This window comes from Mya arenaria, chromosome 12 (genome assembly GCF_026914265.1).
Source record: "Mya arenaria isolate MELC-2E11 chromosome 12, ASM2691426v1".
Taxonomy (NCBI): domain Eukaryota; kingdom Metazoa; phylum Mollusca; class Bivalvia; order Myida; family Myidae; genus Mya; species Mya arenaria.
Genome location: NC_069133.1, coordinates 64,554,079 through 64,571,606, shown reverse-complemented (window position 1 = coordinate 64,571,606; position 17,528 = coordinate 64,554,079).

Sequence of the window (17,528 nt, the reverse complement as noted above, 5' to 3'; positions counted from 1 at the left end):
TTGAGTATTTGGCATGCTTAGTTACTGCTGCATACAAGAATGACGTGTTGCCGTACATGTCAAATGTAGAAAAATCGCTGTTCCTTTTTGCATTACGAGTTGTATTCATCAACCATGCTTTAAATCCAATTGTGTATTGGTTCTTGGATAAACAGTTCCGAAAAGGAGTATTAGATATTAAAATGGAAATTTCTAACGTGCTTAACTTTGGACGGTAAATTAGCCTGTTTTAATCGAATGTTTCATTAATGAAGATCTAAAAATTTATGAACATTCTTATGACATTTCATATATCATATATCTATTCTTTGAAGAAAATTCGATGTACATAGTTCATTTTTATGTCAGTATCATACCAGAATACTTACCCCTCTACTTTCATTCCTTTAATGAACTGTCTTTCGGCAATGCGAATATTTTCCGATGAACACAACATCTACGGATATGTTCGGATCGCGAATCATAGCATATTAATATACATGTAAATTGAAAAGTGGTTATCTTGTTATTGTTATGGTTGTGCCAGCAGGCCACGAAAAATTTCAATCAACATGTAAGAAAGTCTTAATTTATGATATTTTAAATGTTTTTTGTCATTAGCGTTTCAATTTTACGTTTAAAGTTGTCTAAGAAAAGAAATATAAATATGATTTAATGATTTCTTTTTTATTTTAAACTTAATCATTTTCATAGAGCCTTCCTATTGAAATGTTGTTGTAAAAAATGAATTACAAAGCGCGTATTTGCAAATATATAACTACGTCTAGTAATGAACTTTGACCAAGGCTTTTTGCAATACAAGCCGTTCTGGACATCAGATTAAAATAATATAAACGTATGTATATATTACATATGTCAATAATTGAGCTTAGGTTATTTTGCCGTAGTTAAATAAATATGTAGTGGTCCATTGATGTACTTATATCCCAAAGTTTGGGAAGTGAAGAAGTGAACATACAAAACGTATCTCATTGCTGGAATATGTTTTTCACGTTTGCTATATTCCAATGGGAAAATCGGCTGTCCATACATTCTCATTATAGAACAGTGAACACATAACAAAAGCAATGTATACAGCCATAATTAATACCATATGCATAAGTGCCAAACTCCAATAATAAGCTTAATATAATGGTTAACTTAACATGTCAGTTCTAGAAATATATTGTAGAGTAAGATAAACATAACGAGAAACAGTCCAATTTCAAACAGCCAACGTTTTAAATAGAACATTATCGGTATACTGTCCGCCTTCACTACAGATGCACACACGCAATCACACGTTTCTCCAATGCAGATATTGTGCATTCTGTATATAAATATCAATTTATGACTGAATACAACTATACGTTTCTGCTTCGTGTTGATTAGGTAATAAAAGTTGATCGTGTGACATGTGGAATTATACCATGGCTAGATATTGTTTCTCTTTTTTATTTGTGTTGCGACATACAAACACTTGTTTAAAAATATAGCATGGGCTTATTTGTTAAATCGGCGATTTAAGCTGTTAGTTCCGCCAAATGATATTACTCTGGTCGCCATTATGCTACATTTAATAGAAACAGGAATACATTCCTTCAGAGATTCAAAAGCCATGCTTTCATAAAGGCAGGATAATGGTTAAATTGAGTTTAACCAATCCCTGGTGTATTGCGAAATGTCGACTATGATCCAACATATTCGTATGCAGGATAGTTTATTTTATATCGTGTTTCATTAGTTCGTTCTAACCACTTACTAGACGTATACAAAATATCTTCGACTTCAAATTGTCCATTAAATACAAATGCCTTGCCAAAGTTTTTGATTTTATTGGACAATTTGATATAGTACCGCTTTCACTCATTTGATGTTAAGGTTAGCTGGCATTTGAAAGACATTCAACTTTAATGTTATAATATGTTTGTAAATATATTATTTCAAAACAATATTTCTCATTTATACATCTTTTATTTGCATTTGTGGCGATATTGTTTGTCTTAAATACAGTCTTGAGAGACACAAGAAATCTAGTAAAGATCCAATAAATAACTTTCTGCGCAGCTATCATAAATCAAATTGCAAAACAAATACAAGACATTTATGGATCCCATAACGACGCTATATAACATAAGCAAGAAATGTAAAAAAATGAAAGTAGGTTTATTATTCGCTGCTGCTCGCCATTATGCTATAATCGCCCGAAGATATCCATGTTATCATTTGTTGATATATTTCCTTAAAAAAATATAAGCATCCCTTTTCAACATTTATTGATTAATGTACTTTGATGCCCTGGTTTCTCTCGTACATTGACTGTTCGGCCATACCATACACCTTGCACCTTTCAACAGAATCTTTGTTATTGTTTTGGCTACTGGGCTTGGCCCTATCATTTCCATCGTGTTATTTATAACGATTTTTATCCTATTAAAATAAAATTGCATCAAATGTTTATTTATTTCTCATAAGATCACAATTTTGGTATCAAAGAATATTTATGGATAGTAAATGGAATAGAATCCGATACAGTCATGAAATAAAAACAAAGATAAAAATAACACTTGTTTAAAAACATATAACGATGATTTGCGGTATTGGTATTGTTTTGTTATCATAGTCCCGTGCAAACAAACATTTCAGACGAGGAATGTCCAAGAAACGATTCTAGCCAAAATATGATAAACAAGAGCTAAGAAACGTACGCACGATACTTTGCGTCAAGGTAATTCTGTTTTGACCAATATGTCCAATAATAACGCAATCGTATCGTCTTAATTACCAACTTGCGAATACGTCATGTTTAAAAAACAAAAGGGCATTTGCGGTTTATGTCAACCGATCCAAAAGCAAAAGGAAAAGTGCAGATATTGCCATAATTTAGCACCTATAAGATATATCTTGCATGGTAATTATCTGGGACGTAATGAAATGTCTCCGTTAATGATAATGATAATACTGAGTTAAAATATACATTTTATTATCTTATCGGATCAACATATACGGTGTGTGAAGACGTATCGGCAAGTATATTTCTTTGTATTTTTTTTATAAAAACTATAAGCAATATTTCAAATTCTATTTGACGTTCATGAAATGCATACTTGAATCATCGGATATGATGAATGGTAGCTGCCTTCGCTTGTATCATGAGCCATGTTTTCTATCTGGATCGTTTTGCTACATTAACCAGGTAGAGGTACCTTCCCAAAGGACGTCTAAAAGTGTTAAAGTTGGCAACGCTTTGTGTAAAGAAATGGTATTTGCGTTCACTGTTTTGCATGCCGATAAAGATCCCCAACAAAAGACTTGTATCAAGTGTATTCATATTAGAGGATATTTGAATTGATAACATATATTTTTTATTTATATTTGGAATAAAATGGCGTGAAAACCAGACAATGTTCTCTTTTAACTACCACCTGTTGCCCATTTTACATTCAAAATGGTATATCAATGTGTTTGACTATCATAGGCGTTCCAAGAATGCAATGATATCGACTTCCACTGAAGTCTAGTTTCCTATGTTATAATATATCAAAAACGTTTAGATGTGCGTTCTATTGCATCACGTTTCTGCATAATTATTGTCATATTGCAAGACACAATTACTATTAATATGTCGTAGCTGATACGCGGCTATTTTCTAAAGGGTCAGACCCTGTTTTCTTTTCCAAAATTAACCTCTGAAATTCTCCGTTTCAAAATCAAAAAGCTAACGATTCATAAAACGATGTTTCTGAGTGATATATTTTTGCGTTATTGATATTTTACTCCTTTTGTAAAACTTTATTGCAATTATTTTTTTTAAAAAGTACTCGAAGAATTTCCCCCCAAAACTGATAAAACCCCGACGTTTTCCCACAAAAAGGGCTAGGTCGCCTTCTCTATAACTGATAAAAAGGCACTGATTACGTATGCGTTTCGATTTTTATATCTGTCAGAATGTATTCCGTTTTTCCGGTCATTAAGTCGAATAAATTATTACCTCGTCCAAATTTCCAATCATTTGTCTATATATTTGCTGCTGTTTTTCATAACTAAGTATGACAGAGTCGAGCCGAAAACGTAATTTTCGGAATTAGTATTTTTTTTTTCGGTATATTTTATTTATAAACATAAAGGTAGCTGATGTCTAGCCTTGATTTTCTAAGTTTACCCAGACATGCAGAAAGTTTGAGTATTAAGAGTTGACAAAAAATAAACCAACATTTCATCAAATGATTTTTTTACACGTTTGGACCCCTATCATTTTCGCAAGAGAGGTTGAAAATTTCAACGTAAATGCGTTTTTTTGCGTAATATGCGTCACATTTAATTACTGTTTGAAAGTATTAATTTATTTCCTCGACGCGGCAGAGGTGCAAACATGATTACTAAATCTTCAAATCTGACGGTCGAAACTTATTTCAACAGACGAACCCGAAATATGCGAACAATGCAACAACGTAATTAGACGTGTTTCAGCTTTTAAACATGCACGTTTTTGTATGTTATAATTGCCAACGTGGATCGTGCAGTGGCACAAAGCCGAATATAATAACCACTTTGATGACTGTTTTATTTCGTCGGTTTTGCTCGGCAAGCCAGCAAACACGAAATTGCAGATATCTGCAAGCTTTCACGAGTGTGTCTTAACACAAACAGAACAACATCGGAAATACGCTACGAGAATAAAAGGACGATTTAACATTGAACATTTTGGGTACTGTACATGTACCACAATGTAGAAAATGATATTGTTATTGAAAGTGTCTGTAAGATAGTTTGGAGAAGATATTATTCGTGCTCGGAGACGAAACATAAACGGAATCGAATTATTTTTAAATGAACCGTTGTCTCGTTTTCTTGCCCTGTTAGCTTGAAATGTTTTCTGAACGGCAAATATTCATAATTGTTGCTTTCATTGTGATTAAGAACCGGGATCCACTAATCATTATTTGAGCATGATTGTTTTGCAAAATGGTAATTTTGACCTATGAGCTGTCTTTTGAAAACTCTTGAGTCTTGACTCTTACAGTTATGTATCAGAAAAACTCATGCCAATATGCATACGCTGCTTGACTTTATATACTCATATATACACATGCATATGTTAATTATAAATTTCAGTATTTACGTAAAACAAACGTAATATTTCATGGCTCCTCATACCGGAAATGAATTCATTTATTAGTTCACTGGTAGTAACTTTCATCCCAAAGGCGTGACATCATGAGAAAAGATTATTTGAAATATTTGATGAAATTTCGTAAGAAAGTATATCATCTCAAATACTCATAGAATGTAGTTGTAAAAAAAACTATTAGGCGTTGATTTGCCAGATAGATTTGCATAAATAACTAGGGTGAACCTTTAAATTGGCCTTTTGCCAAATCAGATTCTAGACTGAACATTTATTTTTTGGCCGTTGTTTTTTGCGAACCTGATAAAAAATACATTGTGTTTCGTTAATGTAGTACCCCCTATACTCTGGAAAATGAATATTGTATGTAAACTTTCATTTCCAGACTAAAGCATTTTGTTTGATATATGTCATTAAGGCAACTTGATGAATCTGCTGAACAAGCATACTCATTGGAGTGCAGTGAAGCCACAACACATACAATGCATACAGACATTAATTATTTATGATGCACAACATCAAACCACCCATCATACGCTTCATGTAATGCTAAGCTTTACTTTTAAGTTGTAGAAACATCAGGGAGAATTAAATAAAAACAACAAGAATCTGGCCAACACGTAAGTATAAAGCTAAAAGACAATCCCTTAAAATTTCAAATAAAGTAATAAAACTGTACAAATACTATCGTGATTCACTACTTTGTTCTTACCACCTAATGGTATACAAAATATCAAAGCCCTTCAAATAGCTATGTGCTAAATTTATTTTACGATGGTTTTTATTAAATTTGTTACTTGAATGTGATTTTCATCGTTTATTAACATTATTTTCTACTGATACATGTGCTACGTTATATAGATATACAGATATACATTTGAACAGGGTTTCCGCGAGCTTTTGCATGACTCGGCAAATATCAGTTTTGCAACCCGGGCCGATTATTGATCAAAATTTTGCAGTCCGCCTGTGAAAGGTTAGCCAATAAATTCAATATTCGTTTTATAATCAAAATGGCACCCAATGAAATCGGGGGGTGGGGGGTAATATTCACTTCATAATCACATGTTATTAATCTGTTCAAACATAATAATTTTTACAAATTATAGAGGTAGAACAACATAGTTAGGAAATCATAACAGTTATCGATAATCAGTGAATAGTAAAAGGGTGGCGTTTTCAGTTCTGCGCTTGACATTGAAAAAAACCTCCACAAAACAATCAAAGCGGCCAATTTGTATTTCCCTTAATTGTGTACACTGCTCATATATATATATATATATATATATATATATATATATATATATATATATATATATATATATATATATATATATATATATATATATATATATATATATATATATATTATAGTTATTTGTTTAATTTTTTACAAAAAGTAGTTCTACGTGCTATGAGGTCATTTTTTTTAAACTGAATTATAAAATTCAAGACACGAAATTAAAAAGTGATTCGTACAAACCAAATTCGGATAAACTTGTTGTGGAGTTTGCAAGCTTACATAAATATTGTTACTATTAACAAATATGGGAATTGATGGGAAATTGAATTAACAACACAATGTTGATTGCTGCTTTTCCGACTTGGCTTATTCTACAGAAACTATATTTAATTCGATAGTAAGTCGCCTAATTGTCGTCAAGCTTGAATGTGACAAGAATAGATGTAAACTGAACAAAAATATATAGTATACTTACAAAATACGGAAAAACAATATGTATAATAAAACATGTCGGAGCCGGGAGGTGCTCATAACGTCCTTCGACTACGTCTTGGGCTGTTACGATACACTCGGGCCAGTTATCAAGATCATCATGTATTAACCTCTAATAAATGCCTCTGCAAAGCGTAAACAATTGCATATTTGTTTAGAAGTTAGTTTGACATGGTATCACACACAGTCTCTAAAATATAAGGTAAGCTGGCACTCGAAATGACTTAAACTTTATTATTAATATTTGTGCATATATTTTATTTTAAAACAATATTTCTTATTAAAACAACTATATTTTTGCATTAATTGATATATTGAATGGTTTAAAGTCTCTGGAAACATAAGAGATCTAGTAAAGACGCATTTATTAACTGTCTGCGCAGCTATAATAAATCAAATTGCATAGCAGATACAATACATTCATGCATCTCATTCAGACGCTAGATCACTTACAAGGTTATAGGATATCGTCATAACAAAGTGTGGCTTTTCCCCAAACCTTTAAACAAAACTAACTACACCTTTGAACAAAGAAGTAGATCCAAAGAAAACACCTCTGGATTTAATCATATTACGAACTAATATTCAGATATAATGAAACTGAAGCGATCAGACTTTTGCAATTAATGTAGAAAATATTTTTGATTATTCCGATAGAGTAATATTCTCGTGACAATGTAGTTCGACAACTTTAAATATTTAGCAGAAAAACTACAAAAATAATGGTTAAGTATTCGTTACTGCTCTCCATTGTGTGAAAATCGTCCGAAGATGACCATTATGACCGGAGGGCCAATTCTTTATTAGTCGATGCTTAATAAATATAGGCCACTCCAAACATCAGGCTATACTATTTTGATGGACAATTAGCAAACATTCGCTAGCTTTTATTCCACTACATGGCACCATTTCATCACAATATAGCATTTGTTTATATTTTCACTTAAAAGATATAAGCATACTTTTATAACATTCATTGTTAAGGTTATTGTGATGCATGTGTGGCCAGTCTGTGCTGTTTGTTAATTGTAAATCTTTCTTTAGACTCTGTTGGACCGCATGCGTTGTGCTTCTAATCATGATCTTTGATAAATGTTTGTCTACTGGCCTTGTCCCTGTACTTTCCATTGTGTTTTTTACAGGATTCTTAGCAAAAGATGAAAAGGTAGAGAAGTTCACAGATAGTTTACTGATTAAAATCCGTTACAATTATTAATAAAAATTAACAAAGATAAAAAATACATTTGTATCTCTAAACTAAGAATGAAAGGTCGATTAGCATTTTTGGTGTATATTCTATCAGTTTCTTTTACAAACAATGCAATCAATAAAAAGAAGAGAGTTAAAAAACTGTAAGCTAATCTATAATAAACATGAACTACGAAAACGCACGCACTAACCATTTTCTTCCGGAAAGTGTGTCTAGAAATGTCCAATGATAACTCTATTGTGTCGTCGTAATTACCACCTTGCAGATACGTCATGTCCAAAATATAAAAGTCAATTTGCGATATATGTCAACTGACCCTAAATTGAAAGGAAATTTCCATAATTGAGCACCTTGAAGGTATATCGTACAAGGTTATTAGTTGGTAACAAATGAAATGTCTCCGTCATAAATCAGTGAATGAGCAATAACAACGGCGAATCTCGTTAGCAAGAAACAAGTTCAATATTTCTATAATTACATATTTTAGTAAATTTTCAGGAATGACAAAAGTGAGCGGAAACTCGTTATTTTGTTTTACTAGTAGCATAGTTCGAATATCTTACTTCATAGTGTGATGAATTTACGGGGGCTGTTATGTCGTTTAATGTTACAGGGTAATCTGCGAACAAAAGTTTGCACCATTTCATGTTATATTTAGAGCGAAACTTTGAATGCTGCAATTTGTTATTTGCTTTCAATAAAGGTGTATTCCCGTGCGAACTATCGTAATGTCGCCCCATTTTAACGTATTCAACAATTGTTTTTTCGTCAATAATGCAATTTGTCATTTGACAAATAATTTGTATTATACAAAAACAAAATCTAATTGCCATACTGTCAGAAACATTTAAACTGTGCGTATTGAGGTTTGTTTCATATTAAAAACTAAAACAAAGAGTCAAGAATGTGTTTCAAGTGGATCAAATGACCATAGAAACAATATGCCGAGATATCCCCAAAGTCAGACAGAATAAAGCAGTTGCATTTATAACAATTTTCTTCCCTCGGTTCGTTTTATTTCTCAATTATTTGATGTAGAACCCTGCAAAAATCAAAATATCCCCGGCGATAAATCAATTGTTGCGTTTATATGACATGAAATACACACGGGGTCAAAATTGCCCTACCTCCAGACGCATAAGCACAACATTTATTATGGTTTAAGACAATATTCGCATACGATGGTCTCGCTACCTTTCAAATTAAAGTATTTAGCAATATTGTTTTCGTCTATGTTGCAATTTGTGATTTGACAAATAGTTTGTATAATAAAAAACTAAAACTGCGAGGACAAGCCATTACTTTAACTTGGGTTTAAATAACTCAGATTGTTTTCATTTTTCGTATTTGCTTTCCACTTGACCTTAAAAGCTTTATTCTTCTTATACTGTATAGCCAAACTCTTCTGGGAATAATTTTTGTAATGACAAAGATGACGATTATAAACTGTTCTAGTTCATTTAAACTAAATATATTTTAACTGTTGCTTGCTATTTCTATCTGAGACTCAGAAAACAATCTGCTATACACATTTAACAAGCAGTTGTAAAACATTAGACCGATTAAGATGTCAAGTAGTATGCTCGCTAAAGGGTGCGTGTCGCAATTCAACAGCAATATTGATAGGTCCAACACATCAATTTATAATGGAAAAGGAAATTAATGGCAGTCTTGATTAATCTTTAACATGTTTAAGAGACCATGGCAACGGCTTAAGCTGCATTCTATTTAATGCCTATAAATACACTCAGTGCCACTTGACAACGGACAAGCAACGGCAAGCACAGCGCCACTACACAACAGACATAGACACGCAACGGAACACAAATAACCACTCATCAACAAACACAAACACTCAACGAAACACACAGAACCACTGGACCACACACACACAGTCACGCAACGAAACACACAGAACCACTGGACCTCACACACAGACACGATAAACACACAACGGAACACACAGAACCACTGGACCACACACACACAAACACGCATTGAAACACGCAGAACCACTGGAACACACACACAGATTCACATTGAAACGCGCAGAAACACTGGACCACATACACGGACACGCAACGAAACACGCAGATCCACTGGACCACACTTTGAGACGGGCTGAAACGACAGATAGGGTGCAAATAAATCTTGATATTTGCACTGGGTCCAACAGTGAGTTACTCAGAATAAAACAATGACATCGGCGCACTGGGTACACATGTTTTTTAAGTTCATAAATGGTTCTTAAAACTGTTCATTTTATTCAAAACGTTTATAGTCAAAGTAACTGCATTTTTAATACGTCAATTTACAAACAATCGCCACGTGTTTAATAGATTTAATAAATGTCGATATAAATGAACAAAGTTTTGAATGTTCCGAACAGAACCGGCAAAGAGAGAAGTAATTTCTGTTGCAAGTGAGATTTTGTCATAAACAACAAATGCGAATTTACTATCGATGAATGCAGCACATTTGGCAGCATTTGCGGTAGGGGTTAATGTACATGTAGATATTGTGGCCGATTTTCTTTACCAGTGTCATTAACATGCACAGTGATGGAACATTTTTGGCAAGTGATTGTTGAAGTAAGTTGTTGGAGCATACTGAAGCAATATTTGAGCTTTTCATCTGATATTTCAGAATAGAAAAAGTCCGTTATCGCGGTCACATGGCCACATGACTGTAAATAAACATGTCAATTATCCTTCTAAACTAAAATTTACACGGCACCTTGTGATTGGGCCGATCTGTATACAAGTGACAGGATAAAAGATATTCCCTTAAATCAGAAGTTCAAAATAACCAACGTTTCTAAATCGAACGTGTGTTACATATAAATAGTTTTGCTTCGTGTTGCTTAGGCGGTTTAAATCAAGCCTGTAGTATAATATCATGGCTATATATTTTTTTATCTTTGTATTTCTTTGCGATTAACAAGTTCTTGTTTACAACGACGCATGGCTTCATTTAAGATCTAGGCGAGTTCAGCTGCTTGCTCCGCTAAATGATAATATTCTGGTCCCAAGAGAAGTATTATTAAGTATATACCGATAAATACAAAATGCATGCTTTTATTAAGGCATTATAAAGCCTAAGCTCAGTTAAACCAATCCCTGTTGTTATATATTGCAAAATGTCGATTATGTTCCAACATATTAATATGTAAGATATTACATTTAATATGGAACTTTAGTATTTCTTTCTTACCACTAACTAGAATCTAAACTGTCTTCAACTACAAATTGTTATATCTAAATAAACTTAACGATGGTTTGCTCGTCTACATTTTTTCCCGTTAGATAATTACTGCATATATTCAATCGCTATTTGCAATTATGATGATACTAGCTGTTTGTCTTATATAAAGTCGGGAAGACACAAGAGAAGATGAGATGAAGATGCAAATATTAACTGTCTGCACAGCTATCATAAATCAAAGCAAATACAGTACATTTATGCAGACGCTGTATTATTTACAGAGTTAGGTACATTACGATGAATCTACGGTCATAACGATGTTTCCTTAAACATTCTAAAATGTCTTTGATCCAAAGAAAACACGTTTTTGTATTAAATAATATAACGAGGGACAATATCTAGACATATTGACACATCAGTACAGAAAAGTTAGAACATTGTTGATTATTCCGATAAATTAACATTTTCGTGACAATGTAGTTCAAATTACTATAAATATTCAGCAAAAAACCCAAAAGAGGTTAATTATTCGTTGCTGCCAGCCATTATGAAAATAGATCCATAATGGCCTGAGGGTCAATAATGCTCTATTGGATGCTGCATAGGCCAGGGTAATCATAACGCTTAACTATTATGAAGAATTAAGAAGGAAAACTATCAACCATTCGCTCTGTTACAGCTTTAGTATCCTATATTTCATTACATTATAACTTTTATATATCTTGTTTTCAATATGTTGTTAGATATAAAAGTATATTCATAGATAGTAAACTAAATAGAACCCGTAACAGTCACGAAACAAATACAAAGACAACAGGTAACTATTTTTTTCAAAACCAAAAATATAACGATGAGTAGCGGTTGGCATTTTTATCAGTTCTGTGTACAAACAAAACATTCTTTCAGACGAGAAGAGCCAAGAAACGATTCTAATAAACATGAGCTAAGAAACTAAGAAAGCTCGAATTATCATCTTTCGGATATGCTGTCTAGAAATGTCGAGCGATTATGCCTACGTCCGTCGAAATGACCACAAAATCAATAAGCTGTTAATGTTAACCGATACTCAAGCCAAAGGAAAAGTGCAGTAATTACCAAAATTGATTACGGAAAAGGTATATTTTGCATGGTTATTTTGTGGGACAAAAGTCATTGATCAATGCGAGAGCCGTTACAACGGCTGTGTGTCAAACAATGATGGTTTCCCGCAATAAAGTTAGAATATCGTTCAAACTGTTTGCTAGAAACAAGTATAACATATAGAGATGTCAAAACATTTACAAAAATGAGAAATTTAAGCGTGAAATCGTTCTTTTGTTTGACTAGTAGCTTATATTTATCGTATAAAATCGTGTACTGAACACCGGGCTGTTATGCCATGAAGTGTGTACAGGTTAGCCTGTGAACAATCATTTTGCACTATTTCCTATTATATGTAGAGCATGTGTGTGAAGTTGGCTCGGCTATCGGCAATCGACAATCGGTATTTGAAATTATATAGTAAAAGGTCAATGTCTCGCTGGAATGTCGAGCAAGACGGAATCCTAACAACTAACAGTAGATCCAATATAGTCAATAAATGACAATGCAGTCTGATCCTGATCGAGTTTAATTATTGACAGCAACTGATCATAGGCCTATTGACAGCAACTAATGGTAGGTCTATTGACAGAAAGTAATAGTAGGTCTTTTGGCAGCAACTAATGGTAGGTATATTGACAGCAACAAATGGAAGTTATATGGACAATAATTAATGGTAGATTGACAGCAACTAATGGTAGGTTTATCGACAGAAGCTAATGGTAGGTCTATTGACAGCAACTAATGGAAGGTCTATTGACAGGAACTAATGGTTGGTCTATTAACAGCAACTAATGGTAGGTGTATTGACAGCAACTAATGGTAGGTCTATTGACAGCAACTAATGGTAGGTCTATTGACAGGAACTAATGGTTGGTCTATTGACAGCAACTAATGGAAGGTCTATTGACAGGAACTAATGGTTGGTCTATTGACAGTAACTAATGGTAGGTCTATTGACAGCAAGTGGTGGTAGGTCTGTTGACAGCAAGTAATTGTATGGCTATTGACATCAACTTATGGTAGGTCTTTTGACAGCAACTAATGTTAGATTGACAGCAACTAATGGTTAGTCTATTGACAGCAAGTAATGGTAGGTCTATTGACAGCAAGTAATGTTAGATTGACAGCAACTAATGGTTAGTCTATTGACAGCAAGTAATGGTAGGTCTATTGACAGCAAGTAATGTTAGATTTACAGCAACTAATGGTTAGTCTATTGACAGCAAGTAATGGTAGGTCTTTTGTCAGCAACTAATGTTAGATTGACAGCAACTAATGGTTAGTCTATTGACAGCAAGTAATGGTAGGTCTATTGACAACAATTACAGCAAGTAATGGTAGGTGTATTGACAACATCTAATGGTAAGTGTATTAACAGCAACCAAAGGAATGTTTATTGACAACAAGTAAAGATGGGTCTATTGGCAGCACTTTATGGTAGGTCTAGTTACAGCAACTTATGGTATGTATATTGGCAGCACTTAATGGTAGGTCTAGTTACAGCAACGTATGGTATGTATATTGGCAGCACTTAATGGTAGGTCTAGTTACAGCAACTTATGGTATGTATATTGACAGCAACTAATGGTAGGTATATTGACAGCAACTAATGGTAGGTATATTGACAGCAAGTAATGGTAGGTATATTGACAGCAACTAATGGTAGGTATATTGACAGCAACTAATGGTAGGTATATTGACGGGAACTAATGGTAGGTATATTGGCAGCAAGTAATGGTAGGTATATTGACAGCAACTAATGGTAGGTATATTGACAGCAACTAATGGTATGTATATTGACAGCAACTAATGGTAGGTATATTGACAGCAACTAATGGTAGGTATATTGACAGGAACTAATGGTAGGTATATTGACATCAACTAATGGTATGTATATTGACAGCAACTAATGGTAGGTATATTGACAGGAACTAATGGTAGGTATATTGACAGCAAGTAATGGTAGGTATATTGACAGCAACTAATGGTTGGTCTATTGACAGCAAGTAATGGTAGGTATATTGACAGCAACTAATGGTTGGTCTATTGACAGCAACTAATGGTAGGTATATTGACAGGAACTAATGGTAGGTATATTGACAGGAACTAATGGTAGGTCTATTGGCAGCAAGTAATGGTAGGTCTATTGAGATCAACTAATGATGGGTTTATTGACAGCAACTAATGATAGGTATATTGACAGCAACTAGTTGAAGGCCAATTAACATTGTATTGGGTGTGATGGTGCTCCAAACAGACGAAACATCCACTTTCATGGAAGTCTAGTTTCCTGTCTTAATGAATTATTTTTTATATGTGATTTCCAGAGCATCTCTGTAAAACATATTTTTTTTGTCATCTTGTGACAGACAATTAAGAATAATGTCACCTAGGGCCTCAAGCAAACGGAAATACGAATAACCTAAATCGAATCCCTTGAATACATAGAATACATTGCAAAGATATGACACAAAATCTCCGTCGGAAGAAGAGACGTCTCCGATATAGATCAATAAAAAAGCAGTAGTTACGTATAAGTTTCGTTTTTTATAACTATAAAAATATTTTAACGTTTTCCTGGGCTTTTTGTCGATTACAAATTATTATCTTGCCCAAACAGTTTTTTAGTAATAAGTTCAATTATGTTTTGTTTTTTTATTTCTTAGTTCATTAACATTATTGAGAGGCGGGCTCACACACATTCAGTTACGTAATTGGTAGGTGTGTTTCAGTATATTTTATAAATTAATAATACAACCTACAATTACTGCCAATGCAATTGCAGATAAGCAATCATTAAGTCCTAGGCTTAATCATTAAGAATTTCAACTTTCGCGGTAGTTTCAAGGTCCGCCCTCTGCTCACTCCGCCCATTCTTAATCAAGATTTTAATTTATGTCATCTGACTATAACCTCAACATCATGGCGGTTAATATCTGCCATTTTGATTCTTCAAGTTAACTATGTACTCAAAATGTCAATTACGCACCAACACAGTTTATTAATTGAGGCGATTGATAAAAAACATGTTAAAACTTGGCACCCTTGATAAACACTAATGGCAGAATTGCGCGAGTTTGAGAGATAAAACATGTCATATAACGTGATTGCGCTTTTCTTATTTTTGTTTCCCCTCACTTAAAACCGATCGTCAACACGTCACGAGAAGACATCAAGCAGATGTGTATCATGTTTGCTCCATTGTCGGCTCGATAACAATATATATCGAGAGACAGGAGAAGACAAAGAACTGCATGAAAGCGCGTACGGCTTTGAATTAAAACGGGATAAAAGCTTTTTAACAATTATATTATGAACGTATTAATTTTTTTAATTTTTTAGGTTAATAATAAACTAGTTAAACATTTAATACATTCATCAAATATTCATGGTAATGACGGTATATCTGTGAATTTAGCTTAATTACGATAAGTATTTTCGTGTCCGATTGGTCAGGAAGAAGTCATCCCTTTGTAAAGCACATGCACACTTTATTCGAACTAATTCTTGTATCATACTTCACTTTTAAATGAAATTAATATGTAGACCCATTTGGCTTGCGACTGAACATATTCTTTAATTACTTTACCATCGGAGCATATCAAAACGTAGTGTTGTCTAAATTACAAACAACCACATAAATCTCCTCAATATATCCTCAAGTAATTTTGGAAACGAAATTACACTGATTTGTTTGTACATATTCAAGACTATTCAGCTTCAATACTTGTTGAAAATAGCCCTTGTTCTGATATGATATAACCCTACTTTAATTCTATGCCATGTGTTAGAAAATATAAAAAACAAATGTTTCACTGAAATTTACTTCCAATATGGCGATATCTGCCGTATGTATTACCGGTTTGGTGTAGCCAGATCTTATTTGGAAAGTTAAGTCCCTTAAATACAAAATGCCACTAAATGAAAGGCATCTAATAATATCTGTATGAGAAGTGAACAACAGTCAACGTCAGACTTCAAGTAGTATTTCTTTCCCCTTCTGCGAACCCACAATGGAAACATCTTTATCATTTTTACATTCCATGTTTCCATGTAATAAGTAGATTTGGTATAAATAGTTTGGTTGAGAAATATTTGTTTTCATAATTATTTTGTTTCAAGAATACGAAAAGAAAATATATATGTATTTGATGCTGTATATTTCCATTTGTTTTTGCTTTTAATAAAATTTATAAACATGTTAAACTGGGTCAGATGGACAAATTGGAAAATTGCTAATATGTGAAAGCTTTTTTGATAATATATTCAAAACTACTGATTGAAATTACAGACGTAGTGAGTCATATCAGGAATTTGATCATTATCATTGTATTCTTGCATTTAATACGATCGTTAATACTGTGTTTTTGTTTTACATTTACGAAAATACGCCCGATAGTTGCCATTGTTGTTTTTCAGGATATGACGTATGTTACCGTAATTGTCGATTCGTACCCAAGCAATTTGAATATGAGTAGTTTCTTCCAAGTTAATACTGTTAAAAGCCCCGCGTGTGAGTCAATACATTATCACAAATTTTGTGATACACAATCACAATCCAATAAACTTATTTGAATCAACACGATTTAATGACAATATATGTTACTGAATTTTGGACGGGCAGTTTGATGATGGGCTAATTATGACGGTTATGACAATCAGACAATTCTATTGATTTGTTTGTTGATTTGTATATTTGTTTTGATAAAATGAATCCCAATTTAACAAGATAATTGTAAGTTCAAATGTTTCTGTATTAAAAGTTTTAAATTTTAAATTAAATTTCCGCTCATATTATATATTGAGTTTTTTCTTGAATGTGGGTAGTAAAAATTATTATTTTCGTAACATCATAAGTTTGAATGATGTCGGACAGCCTCCTCTCCCCCCTCCCCCTCCCTCCCCCTCAACAAATGCTCGAACATAAAACAATATCAGAAACCTTTTTCTCAACGAACCAGAAATTGACAGCAACGTCGTCAGCTATAATTTTAACTAAGGCCCGTCCTACAGGTACAGGCGTTAAAAACGTGTTTTTTAAAAAGGGATATTTAGGTTAACAAATTAAGATATTAATAAAATTCCAAAAATAAGCATAAAAGAAACAGAAAATTTGTTTATTTCAGTATAAGATCGTATTTAATTTGACTCATGATCATAGAAAAACTTTATTTTCACTCGTGGCTTCG